This window comes from Prionailurus viverrinus, chromosome C1 (assembly GCF_022837055.1).
Source record: "Prionailurus viverrinus isolate Anna chromosome C1, UM_Priviv_1.0, whole genome shotgun sequence".
Lineage (NCBI taxonomy): Eukaryota > Metazoa > Chordata > Mammalia > Carnivora > Felidae > Prionailurus > Prionailurus viverrinus.
In genome coordinates, this window is record NC_062568.1 from 124,974,618 (window position 1) to 124,994,101 (window position 19,484).

Here is a 19,484-nt window from a genome sequence, read left to right on the forward strand (position 1 = left end):
GTATAGTATGTAAACTATACAGCACTTTAAAAAGCTGATGCTAATTATTAGTGGATTTTATATCTACCTACATTTCCTCACTTAATCCTCCAAAATAATATTAGAAAGTAAATAAATCTTCATTTTACAGATATAAAAATTAAAGAAGGCTAAATGACATGCTCAGATTAAAAATCCAAGTAATGGAACTGAGAGTCAGACCCAAGTAATTCTGTCTCTAAAGACAGAAAGCCATGAGAACAAATTATTTTTTAATATCATTTTAACCATGCATAAGTGTGTAAATAAGAATAACATAAAATCAACCTTTTAAGAATTTAATCTTGAATGAATTAAATGTATGCCACACAAGACAAAGTTACTATAAAGAGTCCATATTATAGAATGCACTTGGAACATCCCAAAAAAATAATGTCTAAATATTTCAACTGTTTCTGTTTTAAAGAGAAACCAATCTCAAATAATTGCATAGCATTTTACTATATATAACCATTAGGTGGAATTAAAAATGATGAAGAAGTACTTTTATTTTCATATAAAAACAAATATCATAATAGAAACAATGATAATATTCAGCTTTCTATGCTAGCTGTAGTCAAATTTGTTTTCTTTCTGGGTAACTAACCGGAGAAATATCTAAAAACTAAAGAGGTTACAGTTAATAATGGGATTTAGTTTCTTATATTTTGAAAATAATCCAAATTAATTCTGTATTTGTATAAGGGTAAAAGCATCTATTAGTTTCTTCAGGTTAGGTCTCTAGGGGTGATCGTAGTAAACTATCCACTATTTATAGCATAGTATCTGTGAAGGAAAGAAAGAAAGAAAGAAAGAAAGAAACAAACAAACAAACAAACAAACAAAAAACACATACAATGTTGTGTGACAAACATAAAGTGAGGTCTTATTGTTTAACTTTTGTGTAGCTCTGTCCACAGATATCCTCCAGGAAGAGAGACAGTATCTTGTGAAATTTCTCCAACTTGGCTTTGAATATTTCTGTGCCACAATTTAAGAAATAAAATTTTAATTTATTCTAATGATATTATTTTCTGATTGTAAAATGGATAATTTATTTTCCTGCCAATTTATAGTAACTGGGATAATATGTTATATGCATTTTCATAAGATAAATGTTTAAACCTAGTATTTTGATAGATCAATGTTAACCTTAATGATACACATTAGTATGAAGATTTTATAGGTATAAAATGGTACGCTAACTAAAATTACTGAGGTGTTTGCTGGGTAGCTCAACTGCTTGACCATCAGGCTCTTCATTTCAGCTCAGGTCAAGATCTTGGTTGTTTGTGGGTTTGAGCCCCATGTTGGGCTCCGCCCTGAAGGTGAGGAACCCGCTTGTGATTTTCTCTCTCTCTTTCTCTCTCTCTGCCCCTCCACTACTCGCATTCTCTCCCTCTCTTTATCTCAAATAAACTTAAAAAATAAACAAAAACATACACAGAAAACATGTCCTCACCACAATCATTCATTCTCTTGCTGCTCCTGTGATTACTGCCTGGGACATGTGTAGTTTGTACAAGCTCATTTCATTTGAATGAAGGAAGATAGCAAGGATACAGTCCACCTCAAACTAATTCTGAACTAATTTTTAAACTATTATATTTGGAACTTTTGTACTATTTTCTTCTAAAATATTCTCTTATCCTCTGCTTCTGGATCTTTTATTATATCTGATTAGTGATATATGTTTATTCTATTCAACATGTAAAAAAGATTCTACTTTAAATATGCTCTCAGTGAGATTAAAATGTATATCTACCCAGCAAGTTGCATCTTTCTTTACATAAATTTTCTTGAGTTAAATTCGAAACTATTTTTTATTGTTATCACCAAATTCTTCCACACATTTTAATTCCTAGAAACTTTGATATCAGTCTTTTAAATTAATTGCAATGAATATATGGTCAATAATATATTTATTTCCACAGGAAAAATAAACAAAAGAATATTGTGTTCCAGAATAGTTTTGGGCTTGGGTAACTCACTTATGACTTCATTCTTAACCTTCATAGAACCCATTAATTTACACATTCATGACATCTATGCTCTTAAATAGAAGCCCATTTGCAGCAAAACGGAAGTTGAAGAGGACACAGGATATAGTCTTTCCTTTTACTAAAACCTTCAATCTCTTTGCTTAGTCTTAAAATCAGGGAAGTTTCCATAAATGAGTCTGAATATAACAGAAGAAAGTAATCCTCAATAAATAACTCTGAAAAAAAAGGAAAACAATGTTACCATCACAACACAATTTAACTACCTAACTTTACATGAGAGGTTTTGCTTTGTTTTGTTTTGTTGTTTTGTTTTGTTGTGTTTTATTCTCAAGTTAGTTAACATACAGTGTAGTCTTGGCTTCAGCAGTAGAATACAGTGATTTATCACTTAACATCTAACACCCAGTGCGTATCCCAACAAATGCCCTCCTTAATGCCCATCACCCATTTCCCCTCCCCCCATCAACCCTCAGTTTGTTCTTTGCATTTAAGAGTCACTTATGGTTTGCTTCCCTCTCTGTTTTTATCTTCTTTTTTCCCTTCTCTTCCCCTATAATTGAGTTTCTCAAATTCCACAAATGAGTGAAATCATGTGATATCTATCTTTCTCTGACTTTTTTCACTTAGCATAATCACTCCAGTTGTATCCAGGTTGCTGCAAATGGCAAGATTTCATTCTTTTTTCATTGTTGAGTAGTATTCCATTTTATATATATGCCATATCTTCTTAATTTAATCATCAGTTGATGGACATTTGGGTTCTTTCCATAATTTGGCTATTGTTGATAGTGCTGCTATAAACATTGGGGGGCATGTGCCCCTTCAAATAAGCACACACCAGAGTGGCTAAAATGAACAACTCAGGAAACAAGAGATGTTGGCAAGGATGTGGAGAAAGGGGAACTCTCTTGCCTGTTGGTGGGAATGCAAACTGGTGCAGCCACTCTGGAAAACAGTGTGGAGGATCCTCAAAAAATTAAAAATAGAATTACCCTATGACCCAGCAATTTCACTACTAGGGATTTATCCAAAGGATACAGCAGTGCTGATACATAAGAATTTTATGTTCTGATGCTCACTTATTCACATCTGAGATAAGAATCAGTTTAAAGTGGTTAGATTCTTGCTAAAACCATATATCAATCAGAGTTTAGTTAGGAGCCATATATACATATGTTTATGGCTTTTAATATATATGATTGATTTTAGTACAAAAGGAATTCACTCAAAGGATACTGAGCAGGTTATTAAGTCACCCAAAGGGCTGTAGAACAGGCATAGAGACAAGGAAAGATGTTCAAATGCATACTCAGAACTGGTCCAGAGTAAGCTGCTATGGTCTTCTCCAAGTGCTAGCAATGTTTTTGAACCACTTGACACTGTTAGCATGAAAGCCTGAATATCATAGCTGGTACACCTGTCATTATTGTCTATGCACTACTTTTTTGTTGCAGCTAGCACCATCCCCAGATATTATTTGCATTCCTTATTCTCTGCCTCAATATACATGTGTGAGTGCACCTGCTGATTATTGCTGAATTCTAGGTCAAATGCTCATACACTTGTTTCAAGGAAGGTTGGGGAAAAGAAGAGTATTTATCATTTTCTTAAATTACAGTGAAACATAACATTATCTCTGAACACTCAAAAAGAAGATCATACTCAATTAGGGAGAAGCTTCACATGTTGGACAGCTAAATAGAATTGCACATATTTACTACAGCCTGCAAAATGAGAAGGCAAAATGTTCCAGATAAGAATACCCTAAGTTAACTCTTGGATAAAAGCTGCCAAGGAGAGTGGCCTGACCCATGTAGGACTTTGGTATGAGTTAGAAATTTATTTTATTTTCATTGAGATTTTGAATATTGTTCTGTAGTATTTGTTACTGCAGCATAGTTTAATGTATATTGATCAATATATAGCATTTAATACATTGTAACAACAATATAAAATATGTTAGAATAAATCAGATATTAGATGTATTAAATATAATACATCTAATAAACAATTAGAATATTAGATATAACAGTATCGATAGCCTGATATCTATGTCATGTAGTAGCAAAATAACTTGCAAAATTACTGCCTGCTGTATTTTGGATAGCAGATCATGTGTCTTTTCAGCCTAGGGGATGAAGATTAGAAGCTTAGACTGGAAAAAAGAAAATTCATATTGTGAGTTAATTAGCTTTGCCTACATTTATAAAGATATTGTAAAAGGAGATGAATTAAAATAACTAACTGGCTGATTTGCAAGAAATACATAAAGAAATCTAGAATTTGGGGTCTTTTAAGGTTCAAAATGAGGTGCTTTTAGTTCCCAAATTGTAAGTTATGGCATCTAAACAGGCTTTGAGCAGAAAATCCCAATAAAATATTTCATTTAGATTAAATGAATCAACATAAAGATGAAATTAAGGATGTCAATATTTTGGAATTTTGATATTCATTCTCACTGAAATGGGAAACTATTTGATGGCTTGGGGCATGAGAGTACCATGATACTTTGTTTTGTTTTGTTTTTTTTGTTCCAAGATTTTATTTAAATTCAAGTTAGTTAACATACAGTGCAGTATTGGTTTCATGAGTAGAATTTAGTGATTCTTCCCTTACATATAATACTCAGTGCTCATCACAAGTGCCCTCCATAATGCCCATCACCAATTTAGCCTATTCCCTACCCACCTCCCCTCTGGAAACACTCAATTTGTTCTCTATAATTAAGAGTCTCTTATGGTTTGCCTCCCTCTCTGTTTTTATCTTATTTTATTTTTCCTTCCCTTCCCCTATGATCATCTGTTTTGCTTTTTAAATTTCACATATGAGTGAAATTATATGGTATTTGTCTGTCTCTGAGTGATTTATTTTGCTTAGCATAATAATACACTCTAGTGTCATCCACATCCAAATGGCAAGACTTCATTCTTTTTGATGGCTGAGTAATATTCTACTGTATTATTTGTATTTTAAAAGATTATTTGTTTTTTGATAAAATAGATTAGGAAAGGATAGAGGAGAATTTTATCACTTCCATTTTAGCTGTATTATAATAATCTAGGCATGAGATGAAGATTGGGATTCAAAGAAGAAAACTACCTATGGAAATGGTAGGAAAATATGATATTCTGAATATATTATGGAGTTAGAGAAAACAAGATTTCTTGATAGGTTGTGATGAGCTTTTTGGAATGGCGGTGGGGATCTAGAGCTGATAGCCAACAAAGAACTCTTGAAGACATATTTGGTGCAAAAAATGTGATTTTATTAAAGCAAGGGGACAGGACCCATGGGCAGGAAGAGCTTCTCTGAGACCATGAAGTGAGACTGATTATATACTTGGGAGTTGGCAAATGTAAAGTCAAGGGGAAGTTTCCAAAGGGATTTTCATACGGTAAAGGAGATTCACAGGATACTGGATGCCTAGCTATTGCCAAGCTAAGGTGTTCCCCCCCACATCCCCCCCCCCCCCAAGCAAAGCATTAACACTAAGACAGTAGGGAGTTCCTGGAGGAATGTTCTACACTGCCAGCCTCAAGTTATTTGTCAATGGGCTGAAGATTATAAGGAACTTATAAGAACTTAATTTTATCTGCCATTTCTTTCTGCCTTAGTTTCCTGCTCATCCCCCACCCCCCACACCCCGGAACATTTTTGACCCTTAAAATCTTTAAGGTTGCTGAGGGTGGGAGGTCTTCTCTTTTGTAAATCCTTCATGCTGAATAGGGGCATAGAGATGTCCCTATCTGTGGGTCAACTTTGGTCAGTTGGGGTATTTATATATAGGAGTTACCAAAGGCAGAGGCAGCCAGTCCAAGGTAAACAATGTAGATGAGCTTTCTTGAGTAGAAAGGTTCATCTGTCAGCTAGAAGTTATGGTATTGAAAGAGTCTTGGCACCAGGCAGGGAGACAATGGAAAATACAACAAAATAAGATTAATGTTATGGGAAAGAGAAACCTAAATTAAAAAAAAGAAAAACTTTCATAAATTTCCTCCAGTCCTTTATTGTTGTTTGGAGAGAAATTTGAGGTCTTCCTCTGGTTCATAGGAATAAGAAAGCACATTAGTTTGCTCACTTGTTTCTTATGAAGGAGGTACAAGTTTAATTCCTGATATGTGAGTCCATGGGGAATGCCCCTCTAACTTTATTGAAGTGGGAATATATAATATGACCCCATAGGGGCCCATACATTTTGGAGTTAAATCTCCTGCTGTATTGGACCTCCGATACTTTAAATAAACTATGTCTCCTGGGTTTATATGGAGTGGGTTTCTAGTAACTGTCAGATCAAACTTAGGGAGGGTATGGTTTGCATATTCATTTAGAAATTTATGAATTAACCTGGTCTCAAGTGAATAATTTAATAAAATACTTTTTTAAAAATAAAGTCTTTATCAATCTATAGATTGATAGATCTATAGTGAGAAAAGACTTTTCATATACAGTTTGGGGAGTCCATTCCATTTTCCAGTTGTTCAAATAATCGTATGTCCATGGGGTCCTGTTACTATCCCCACAGAAAAACAAGCACAAAGATTGTCCATACCTGTGGAATTGTGACAATTTTCCTGAAATTTACCGCAAGTTATCTAATTTAGGTGAACAACAAACATTTAAAGACAATCAGAACTAGAATTTAACACCCATAAAGGTGCATTATTTAAACATAATTTTTCTCTCTAATAACCCTCATTTCCAGAGAAAGACAAGTTGAGACTAATTTGCTTGTAAAACAAATCCAGTTTTAACGAACTTAGCCTAATTATTTACATAAGCTCAGAAAGAATAGTGATTGATCATATAGGTCTTTTAAATTTGCTTTGCTGGAGCACAAATGAACTATTGGGACCTCATGAAGATAAAAAACTTCTGCACTGCAAAGGAAACAATCAACAAAACTAAAAGGTAACCAACAGAATGGAAAAAGATATTTGCAAATGACATATCAGACAAAGAGCTAGTATCCAAAATCTATAAAGAGCTCACCAAACTCCACACTCAAAAAACAAATAATCCAGTGAAGAAATGGGCAGAAGACATGAATAGACACTTCTCTAAAGAAGACATCCAGATGGCCAACAGGCACATGAAAAGATGCTCAATGTGACTCCTCATCAGGGAAATACAGATCAAAACCACACTCAGATACCACCTCATGCCAGTCAGAGTGGCTAAAATGAACAAATCAGGAGACTATAGATGCTGGTGAGGATGTGTAGAAATGGGAACCCTTTTGCACCGTTGGTGGGAATGCAAACTGGTGCAGCCACTCTGGAAAACAGTGTGGAGGTTCCTCAAAAAGTTAAAAATAGATCTACCCTATGACCCAGCAATAACACTGCTAGGACTTACCTAAGGGATACAGGAGTGCTGATGCATAGGAACATTTATACCCCATTGTTTATAGCAGCACTCTCAACAATAGCCAAATTATGGAAATAGCCTAAATGTCCATCAACTGACGAATGGATAAGAAATTGTGGTTTATATACACAATGGAATACTACGTGGCAATGAGAAAGAATGAAATATGGCCTTTTGTAGCAACATGGATGGAACTGGAGAGTGTTGTGCTAAGTGAAATAAGTCATACAGAGAAAGATACCATATGTTTTCATTCTTATGTGGATCATGAGAAACTTAACAGAGGACCATGGGGGAGGGGAAGGGGAAAAAAAAAGATAGAGAGGGACGTTGCCAAACCATAAGAGACTCTTAAAAACTGAGAACAATCTGAGGGTTTATGGGGGGTGGGAGGGTGAGGAGGGTGGGCGATGGGCATTGAGGGGGGCACCTGTTGGGATGAGCACTGGGTATTGTATGGAAACCAATTTGATAATAAATTTAATATTAAAAATAATACTTGGAAATATAGAAAAAAATAAAAAGTTTTCATTATATGCACAAATAAATAAATAAATAAATAAATTTGCTTTCCTGGAACTTTTATAAGGAATCTAGATTGAATGGTTAGTAGTCTCTTCAAGCTAAGTACTTTCCATCAGATCTGCCTGTAATACCTGTAGATTTCGGTGAATTCCTCTTCACGAGGTTCCCAAGATATCCTGAAGTTCCTGCACCTGCTAAGAGGTGACATTCTTTACTGACATGGTAAGGATGCTGGGAACTTGGTAAGCAAGGTATCAGGACAACATTTACAAGGGGCTTTATGGCTCCATGCTTCGTAAAGTCAACCTTAGTTCCCTAAAGCTGTTTGGTCATATCTGAGTCTATGCATATCTCTCAAATAGGACATTCCAGTCAAAGCCTGGGTAGAATACCAATATTTCCAACGGTGTCCTGTTACAAGGAGAAGATTCTTATTGAACTTATGCAAATAAGTATGATTGCCATGGAAGAAAGAATGCCCACTGAGACTTTTTGAATTTCAGAGGATTCAGGTTGAGAGAAAAGTTAAATGCTTCAGTTGTTTACAAATGAATATTTTATCATATTTCTGAATGTCATAGATGTCTTAAGAGAAAGTTTCCATAATCTGGAAGAGCAAACATTAGATAATCAGCAATATTTTTCTTTTTCAAAATTTTTTTTTCAACGTTTATTTATTTTTGGGACAGAGAGAGACAGAGCATGAACGGGGGAGGGGCAGAGAGAGAGGGAGACACAGAATCGGAAACAGGCTCCAGGCTCTGAGCCATCAACCCAGAGCCCGACGAGGGGCTCGAACTCACGGACCGCGAGATCGTGACCTGGCTGAAGTCGGACGCCCAACCGACTGCGCCACCCAGGCGCCCCTAATCAGCAATATTTTAAAACAAGAGTCACAACTATAATCTTCCTCAGTTCATTTAGTCCCATGTTCCTAATTCTTGTTCAATTTGTATGAGGTTTTTTACTTCTGCAGATTCTTACCCATTTTAGTTTTAGGGTTTTTAAAGTTGTCAAATACCTGTATTTGTCCTAAAAGTCCTCTTTATGAATCTTCTTTTTTTTTTTTTTTAATTTTTTTTTTCAACGTTTATTTATTTTTGGGACAGAGAGAGACAGAGCATGAACGGGGGAGGGGCAGAGAGAGAGGGAGACACAGAATCGGAAACAGGCTCCAGGCTCCGAGCCATCAGCCCAGAGCCCGACGCGGGGCTCGAACTCCCGGACCGCGAGATCGTGACCTGGCTGAAGTCGGACGCTTAACCGACTGCGCCACCCAGGCGCCCCTTTATGAATCTTCTTAAAGATGAAACACGTTTTGTTAGAGCATCAGAACAATAACTATAAATGACAAGAGACTCAAAAATTGACATGATTAATAATCTGATGTGAAAATTAATTATGATGCAATTGAAAAGGAAATTCAGTTATTTCTGTAACACAAAGCATTTTGATAATCAAAATGTCAAATGATGACCTTATTAGTAAGACATATTAAAACTTTAGGAATTGCATATATATATTTGAGCAGTTATAGCATTACCCAAGCAATACAACCTAAGGTTTACCATTGTTTGACAGGCTTTATAAGTAACATACCAAATAGAAAGGCCTATTTGGTCAAAAAGACTTCATTTACAATTTCAATCCTGGGAAGATGTTTAAAACCTTAGAAAGTTATAGAGCACATCCTAATAGGATTACAGATCATTACAAATCTTAAAACTTTAAATTATTTATTTAGCCAAGAAGGCAATAAGAAATTTCAAAAGCAAATATGTAGAGTTATATAGTTCTTAGCAAAACTTAGCTCCTTAACATTGAGAAGTTTTAACTAAGTGATCAAAGACTCGATAAAGACAAAAGCTTTGGTTTTCCTGGCAGACTAAAGAGAAAAACAACAACAACAACAAACTTTGTTTGCATTTTATTATCAGGAGCAGATAAACAATCCAAGAAAATTTTGTCTTTTGAACAGAGAGAAAACCATAACTTCAACCTTATATGAGTATATTTAAAAAATTCATTCATTTCACTGGAATGAAATGACCATACATAAAATTCCTTTCCAAAGATTTCCCTGTATGAAACTTCTATACCTTCTACGACTTTCCTTTGCATTCATATTTTGTCCCAAGGCATTTCTCTCTAAGTTACCAGTCTCATTTAAGACAAAACTTTTTTTAACTTCATCAAAAAATGCATTTCCATTCCTTATATAGTTTTTACATATCTCCTACTTTTTTACAGAGTTGCTTTTCTTATCTCCATCAGTCTTAATTACATTTAGCAGAATTTTAACTCTTAGAAACTCTTAGTCTCCAGTGAAAACTAAGTAGTAACCAATTACTGTTACATCAGAATTTTTCAGACAGCAAATTTATGAATTAATCAAGCACAAAGCATGTTTTCTGACAGACCCAAAATATTTTTAATTTCTCTGCAGTAAGAAGCCAAAAGTAGAAAAATCTTGTTTAGTAATCAATGCTTTAGCACTCCATCCTATTTGGGAAAGACCTAGATGTCCAATGAATTCAGTCCCATTTATTATGTAAGCAAAACTTTAAAGTCTCAGGTTACCAAAGACTTTGAAAGCTATCCTAACAATTACTGCTGAAAACTTTGAGATAGACAAAAATAATGGTTAACCATTATTTTAAGTCATCTTTTTGCTAACAAATTGCAACAGAGATAACATGAGTTTACCCAACATTCAGTAAACCCTGGTAGAATAAAGGTTTCACATTTAATGCTGATAACTCTAAAGACAGGTCTATATTAACTAAGCCATCAAACTTAGTTTAAACGTGAAATATGTTCCACCTGCATCCATTTAAAAGACGATCAATTTCTTCCCCATTGTTAGTTTTTACCTGGGACACCAATGGGGGAATCTGAAGTGGGTGGTCCAAGTGAGTGCTCTTTGCTCCTAGATGTCAAGGGTGGGAGGAGGATCCATTGATGCCTGAGGATAGTAAAGGAACCAGTTATGGGGGACACACCCAGGTGGTGCAGAAACAGGAGAAGGGGGAGGGGAAGGCAGAAGAGTCAAAGTGCCAGCAGGAGGTGGAGAAAGTATTCCTGGTTCCAAACCTTGTCATCTCAGACAGAGGAACAGATGTCAGGTTTGTTTTGTTCTTCACCAACTACTGGAATTAGACAGCCCTTGTCAGCCAAGAGAAGACAGGGAATTTCCCCAAAACAAAGGGAGTTTTGGCAGCTGCTTGGGAATTTTCCTTAAAGTCTCCACCATCTTCAGGTAGACTAACCACAGTTGGCTCCAATTATCATAGCCATTAACCTGGGAAATGAATGAGGGAGAAGCCCCTACATTTATTAGAAGGTACAGTAAGAGAGGAACACTTGGGTGGCTCAGTCAGTTGAAAGTCTGACTTGGGCTCAGGTCACCATCTCACGGTTCATGAGTTTGAGCCTCCGTCATGCTCTGTGCTGACAGCTCAGAGTCTGGAGCCTGCTTCAGATTCTGTGTCTCCCTGTTTCTCCACCCCTCACCCACTTGTGCGCTCTCTCTCTCTCTCTCTCTCAAAAATAAATAAACATTAATTTTTTTTAAATGAAAAAGAAGGAACAGTGAGAGAGAGTCAGCATCCCTTTCATTAGGGATGGCTTGTGTTACCTCCAGTGACTGAGTTCTGTCAGGAGAAAGCCTGTTTAGATATCCAATATGTCAAGAAACAGTTTACTAGCTAAATACATTTGGGCAAACACATCTTGCAAGAGGCCTTTTGGTCCAGATCCTGATCTAGAGCCATGAAGGCCTCGACCTAGGGTACCTCTGTCCATTTGCCCTGTTACCTGCAGAAGAGATCTAATTGCTAGATCCTATCAAGGCCATGCAGCATTACAGGAGATTAGTCCTTTCTTAAATTTTGCAATCCAAATTGTTTCCAGTGAGTTAAAAAGGCATCCCAAGGGAGAGTCCTTGGGAACTGAAGAGAAGCTCCCATGCTCTTCTGAGAGAGAAAAAGTAGAGAAGGTTCATTACCATGAAAATCCACCCCCCCCCCATTCCTGGGTGGTGTCCCACACGCAGGATATGTCAGAGGTTCCTGAGGTGTCACTGCCACTTTTAACCCATGAAAAACACTGGAAAAATTTTACAAGGGTGAATTGCCCAATTTTATAATTTATGTAGTTAGTAGAGGACATTGACAGAAAACAGTAAAGCTAGAAATCCATCATGATCTAAGTGACATTCCAACACATACAGTCTTTACAGCCAATTCCATAGGAAACAGTCCCCAGTTAGGTTTTTATTCAATTGGGTACTGGTTTTGGCTGGCTTCCAGTGGAGGTCCTGAGTCTAGACCAGCTAGACCAGGAGGGAAGCAGCTAGACCAGGAGGGAAGGGGACATGTTAGACTAATGAGGAGGAAAACTCATACAGGAGTCTTAAGATTGACTTAGGTGACTAATCCACACCCAAGACCGACAACTTTGTATAAGGACAGGAATAAAGAGAGGGCTTCAAGTTTCTGGGGCTTATTACCATTCCAGCTAGGGTACTAACTTTCATTCAAAAGGCAGGCTTTCTCCTCCCCATTGAGTAGCCATGGGCTAGAGGATTGTAGCCTGAGCAATCCACAGTGAAGTGTTCCAATAAGACCATACTTCTTGAAAAGCCCCTGAAATAAGAGTAAAAGAAGAAAAGAGAAAGTACTCACCAAGTTTGCACCAAGGGTTCAGATGAAAAGACTCAAAGCTCCTTGTTGGATGCCAAATGATGAGTTTTAGAGTGTGTGGGGTGGCAGAGGGTGGTTTGGAGCTGATGGCCAAGAAAGAATTTTTGAAGACAGCTTTGGTACAAAAAGGGTGATTTTATTAAAGCACCGGGACAGGACCCATGGTCAGGAAGAGCTGCTCTGAGAATTATTAAAAATAGACAAAATTCATTGGAGAGAGAGAGAGAGATAAATATTTAAGGATTTATATCCTTGAATAGGTTATGGGATTCTAGTGTCTAAGTAGAGGAAGTATCTGAATAGTAATGTGCATAATGTATCTTAACAGAAGAAAAGGCAGAGAATTGAAGATTCTTGCAGGAGAGTACAAGTGATGTTGGTAACTTTTATGGAAATTCTGTTTGTTTTATTGACATGGGATGCTAGTTAACAGCTGAGAGTGAGACTGGGGAAGAAAGTATTAGGTGTTTAAAGAGAGGGAATAAAAGGTAAAATAGTTTTTTATGAAAAGGGCAGGGAGGATGTCGTGGGAGGTATTGAGTATGAATTCTTGTTCCTTTTGAGGGTTATAGCCAAGGATTAAAGCAAGAACAGTAAGCTTGGTCATGCATTTTCTGCAAGTACACAATAAATCTCACAAATGTAGGTACAAAGTATGTATTACTTGATTTAATGAGAGTTAAATAAATATTGTCAATTTCTCCCTCAGGGCCTACTAGTTTTATTATCATAACCACTAAATACAAATCTGATAGTGATAAATGGTGTAATAGTTGTAAGTAAATAAATAACTCATTTTTATTTACGTATAGATATATGAATATCTAAATTTGTAAAACCAGGAGTACCTGGGTGGCTCAGTCAGTTAAACGTCCAACTCTTGATCTTGGCTCAGGTCATGATCTCATGGTTCATAGGTTCAAACTCCACACTATGCTGACAGTGTGGAGTCTGCTTGGGCTTCTCTCTCTCTCCTTCTTGCTCTGCCCCTCCTCCACCCCCCCCAAACTCTCTCTTTCAAAATAAATAAATAAACTTAAAAAATTAAATTATAAAACCAAATCTAGCAAACCTAGTTTAATAATTTATTACAATCATCCATTCTAAGAAGGCCCTATACTAGAAATGTTAGTATCATTTCATAACAGAAAATCTAAGATTTAAAAATAAAAGAAAGGGGAAAAATTACAAACTCACCATCCATAGTTATCCACTGTAAACATCTTGGTATGTATTCTTCACTGAATCTTCATCTTGGTATGTATTCTTCACTTTGTTTCTGACTACAAAGTTCCTGAATTGGTCAGAATTCTCCAGATAATACAACCTATAGTACACACACACACACACACACACACCCGTATAATAAGGCTTATGTAGTTACACAGCCTGAGAAGCCCCATGATCTGCCATGTGCAACTTGAAAACACAGAAAAGCTGGTGGTATAGTTTTAGTCCATATCTGAGGGACTGAGAACTTGGAGAGCTAATGTTAAAGTCCCCGTCTGAGTGCAGGAGAAGGCCCCTGTATCAGCTCAAGTGGTTAGCCAGAGACCACTTTCTTGTTTTCTTCAAACCATGAAAGGTTTGGATATTGGCCACTTACATTGGGGAGGGCAATCTACTTTACTCAGTCTGCTGATTTAAACCCAATTCTCATCCAGAAACACTCTTACAGACACACCCCAAAATAGTGTTTAACAAAATATCTGGATACCTCGTGGCCCTGTCCGTTTGACACATAAAATTAACTATCGCAGTGTCCCAATTGTCTTCTTCAACAGTAAATTAAACAACACTTAACACATATTATATGCTCAAAAATATTTGTAATATTAATAAATGTATGTTTTATGTTTGAATTATGAGATCTTAACATGCACATGAAGTTATAAGATACTTTTTTTAGATCTTAAATTTTAATGACAGCATAGTATTGCATTTCATGGACATATAATTACTTTTACAGATTCTTTATTGTTAGTTATTTAGATTGTTTACTATGTCTGTTATCAGTAAGTGCTGCAATTATCATTACTCCCCTGTATCTATTAATATGCAAAACTATTGCATCAAGATAAAGTAACACATTTTATAGAATATATTTTAAAGAGAAAAATCTTTGAGGCCAGGGCTCCCCAAAGCTATTTTCATGAAACACTAGCCTTACAGAATATTTGAATAAAGTTTCTGCTTAGTAAATTATATATGAAGGAATTATTTTGCCACATTCTGTGTAGTATATGTCCCTCTTCTAAATCCACAATGCACAATCATTGGTTAAAAGTTCTGGAAACTTCACTGATACAAAATACAAAACAAGTGTTTAAGTGCTTCCCAACACTTTACAATATAATTTTACAATACAATTTTACAATACAATTTACAATATAAATTGATATCTCAACTAACTCATCTTCTGCAGAATATACCTATATTGGTGAAGAATTTCTAATCTATAAAGGGAAGAACCAGGATTGCTGTTCTTATCAGTATGAGGTTGTATCATTAAGATCTCTGACCTTTGAAATCTTCTGGATCCATTTCCCCAGATAAACTTAGGAAAAAAGAAATGTTAAATGTTAAAAATAAAACGTATATGGTCAAATGGCATGGGCTCAGTGATGTAAAAACTTGACTTTCTCTCCCTTTTTAAAATAATAAAAATATACTTTGCTCAATAATATTGTTGGTGGAATCATTCTAGGGACATTCCAGGGAGTTAAACAGGTGTCCCCTGCACACTTTGGTGGTAAGGTAGAGTAACTGCTAAGAGGCAGCAAAATTATGAGTTAAACATAGAAAGACAATGACATAAAATACACCAAGACATATCACCTTCATCTCTGTGTGGTGGAATTATAGGTGATTTTAATTTTCTTTATGCTTTTCGAAACATTCTTTTATGGAGACTGGAGGAAAACAATGTGTTTTATAGAGAGGAAAAAAGGTGTTAAATGGATCCATGTATATTGGGTTTGGAAAGGATTATATGGCTGCAATTTGCAGACAGAAAATAAATGGTTGTATCACGTAATTCTGGCTTAGAAACAAGTTTATTATCTCTACACTCTGTAAATACTCAAATGTTGAAAAGTTATTCTGATAACCACTACCTCCTAAATTTTAAATTACAGGATACAGGATTATCCTGCTAGAGATTAAGAACTTTGACATAAAACCAATGATTATAATTTTCTAATTTACCTCCAGTACTGGTTGCTTTGATTAGAAGTAATTATCATAAGAATTTTTCTTAGCATTCTATCATCACTCAGTGACCAGACGTAGTATTTTTGGTTCACATGGAAAGTCTCTCTCAGTTAAAGACCTGAGCTAATGGATTAAAGACCTAGTGGAAATATATTTTTATTTCTCATCATGATTAGGAAAATATAACCACCAGAGCAAAGAAGAAGTTTTAGAAAAAGTCAAACTTGAAAAATCCTCATGGGAAATTGTATCACAGAATTAATTTAAAATAGGACTGAGCTCTTTTCTCCTGGGGGCAAGAAAAATACGAATGCTGGCTCAAAAGCTATTCTCCATTTCCAATTTAAGTTCCAAGTTTTACACCACAAAAAGTAACTTTTTGGTTAACTATCTTGTCTTTATCTTTATTCTACATTTTAAAATATGAAATTGTTATTCATATAACCTTCTGAAATTACTAAGATACTTGCTAGCTTTTTAACCCGGTAATTTCCATTAGGAAACTTAAATACCCACTGAAGCAAGAAAAAGAAACTTTTAGGGAACTGTTTATGGCAATTGATTGATTACAGTGTCTGAAGCTAAGTGTCTAAGTTAAGAGATATACATGTGTGCAGCCATTTATCAGAACAAAGAAAAAAACTATAGAAAAGAAAACATTATAATTCAACCAAACGGCTAGAGGTAGTTAAACCAGTAATTTGAAACTATAATACAGGCCAATTTAGTTGCATTCTCTTAAGATAATTGGACTCAATAGTTCTACAAGTTATTCTTAAGAACTAGAGATTTTAAAATTAAAGTAAACTTACTTTTATTTAGCAATTTGAATCAACAGAACTTTGTGATCATGTAAATATGAACATTAATGGAGCTGGAGGAGGTAAGCATGACAGTGAGGTGGAGTTTCAGGTGATCTGAAATAGCTCATTCCTTTATTCAAAAATATTTATTGAATGCCTTCTCTGGGCCAAACACAGCTTTAATGACTGGAGAACGCTGTAGTGAGCTGGACTGAAAAATTAGGGAAGAACATCTGGCAGTGATACATGCTGTTTTTGAATCATGATGAAAGAAGTCCTTTTGAGGAGATGGCATTTAGAGATGAGATCTGAGTGACAAAAAAGAGGCAGCCACCCAGAAACGGGAAGAATATGCCAAGCTGAGACAACTACTTCAAAGGCTCTTGGTGGAAAAACTTGAGTTTTTCAAGAAATAGGAAGAAGGCCAGGATGGCTAGAATATAGTGGGCACAGGAGTAAAGCCGTATAAGTCTGGAGAATTAGTCCAAGATCAGATAACACTGCATTTTACAACCCAGGCCAAGGTGTTTGAGTTTATTCTGATGGAAGTCATTGGATGGGATCAGAGTGGTCTGATCTGATGTGTGTCTTAGAAAAACTACTGTGCCTGTGTTTTGGAGAATGGCTTGTTGAGAGGCTTAGATGAATGCGTAAAACTACTAAAGAAATTCTTCCTGTTATTTTCAAGTAGCCCACAATATGAGAAGCATTATACCAAGCACTTATAAAACACTTCTAGCGTCCTTGCAAGATAGGTATAATGGAAGGGGTCTACAGATGAGTCAGCGAGGTTACACATTAGGTCACAGTAACACAATTGAATTTTGGTTAGATTTTCCTTCAAATCCCAGCTTTTTAACCATTCTGCTGTGTTAGAGTACAACCCCTTCAGATTGTATTATGGCTTATCCACCAATAATTAACCAGATGTATTTTGCTGATATAATACTATACATGGAGAATACAGAGGTAAATGTCTGTAATTTGTTGCATTAAAGACATAAGCTAATTAAGAGCAGAATTTTATTTTCACTTATATCTTTGACCCTGTGATAGTTAATTTTATGTATTAAATTTGCTGGGCCACAGATATTTGGTTTACATTCTGGTGTTTCTAGGAGGATGCTTCTGAATGAGACTAACATTTAAATACTAGACTGAGTAAACCAGATCACTCTCCCCAGTGTGGTGAGCCTCATCCAGTCAGTTGAAGGCCTGAATAGAACAATAAAATAACTGTCCCCTAAGTAAGAGAGAATTCTCCTGCTTGATTATCTTTGAATGAGGACATTGGTTCCACAGATTTTTGACTTTCCAGCCTCCATAATTGTGTAAGCCAATTCCGTGTGTGTGTGTGTGTGTGTGTGTGTGTGTGTCCTATTTGTTCTGTGTCTCTGGAGAACCTTAACTAATACATCCTCCATGAAAGCAACTATTTATGTCTGTTTGAGCAATGGACTGTATTAGATGAAAGGGACACTAAAGAACAGAATTTTACAAAACTAAAGGAAATTCCTTCAGAAGATCTAATTGTATAAGATTATTCCAGAGTCCATGTAGACATAGAGCACCAACTAGGCATGATTTGATAGGCAGTACTCTGAGTCATTCTAGGTAGGCAGTTAAGGATGGCATATTCAATTTTTGCTTTCTTAGCAATTCTGAAAGACTCTTAAAATTTTTGACACTAGAAGCAGAAGCTTTTGACACTTTCTTCAGAATTATTTATTATGTCCCCATATGAGAGGAAAAATATGTGTTCATTAGATACATTATATGTTTACAAGGAACATAAAATGGACTAAAACAAAATCAATCAAACAAAAAAGTGGCTTTTTATGAAGGTTCAATAAAATTGACAAAAGTCTAGATTTACCAGTCATGAGAAAGAAGAGGAAATCCCAATTATCATTATTAGGAGTTAAAATGAAGATTTAATCATATTTATGAAAGATATCAAAAAGATAAGAACATCATGAACAAATTGTATGCCTATATATTTTAAAACTTAGAGGAAATGGACAGATTCTATGAAATTTACAAGTTACCAAAACTGAGATGGAAAATCTGAATAAGCTTAAGATAATTAATTAATTGAATTATGTATTCAGTATCTTCTCAAAAGATAAACTTTAGGTACACATAGCTTCACTGGAGAATTAAATGAAATATTTGAAGAAGATATAATGCCAATTTTATATAAATTCTTTCAGAAGAGAAAACACAATACAATTAATTTTCAAAGGTCAATATTACTCCAACAGCAAAACAAGATGCAGCTGTTACCAAAAAAAAAGGGATTTACAGACTAATATATTTCATTTATATAGATGCAAAACTTTTCAACCAAATTTTAATCAATGGAATCCAGCAATGTATTAAAAAGATAATACATGACTACAATTGGTGTAGGTTTATTTACACAGTTGGTTTAACATTTAAAAAATGTAATTTACCTCATTAACAAACTAAAAACGAAAAGTTATATGCTCATTTCAATAGATGCAAAAGAAGAAAACAAATTTCAATATTCATACTTGAGGAAAATCTCCCAAGAAAGTAGAAATATAAGAGCACATCCTCAACCACATACAATATATCTTTGAACAACCAGTAGCTAATATAATAACTTAGTGATAAAAGGCTAAAAGATTTATTCCCAAAATTAGAAATGAGGCAAGAATATCTTCTCTCACCATTTCCAGTGAGCATTCTACTGGAGGTCCTTACAAATGCAATAGGCAAGAAGCAGAAATGAAAGATTAGTACAGAATTAGAATAATTTTATTATTTAATGCCATTTTTATTCAATAGTTACTTTAAAAAATGACTATAGAAGTGTCAACTCATCA

General features: G+C 35.3%; 1 long non-coding RNA gene across 1 annotated transcript; it reads right to left on the bottom strand.

Annotated features, from left to right (window-relative positions):
* Positions 1 to 500: 500 nt before the first annotated feature.
* On the bottom strand, positions 501 to 18,511 carry LOC125172047 (uncharacterized). The gene is made up of 3 exons (XR_007154572.1): positions 13,814 to 18,511; positions 8,045 to 8,107; positions 501 to 2,236 (listed from the first exon to the last, which is right to left on the bottom strand). It is a non-coding gene; the product is annotated as an uncharacterized LOC125172047 (long non-coding RNA).
* Between the last annotated feature and the right edge of the window lie 973 nt (positions 18,512 to 19,484).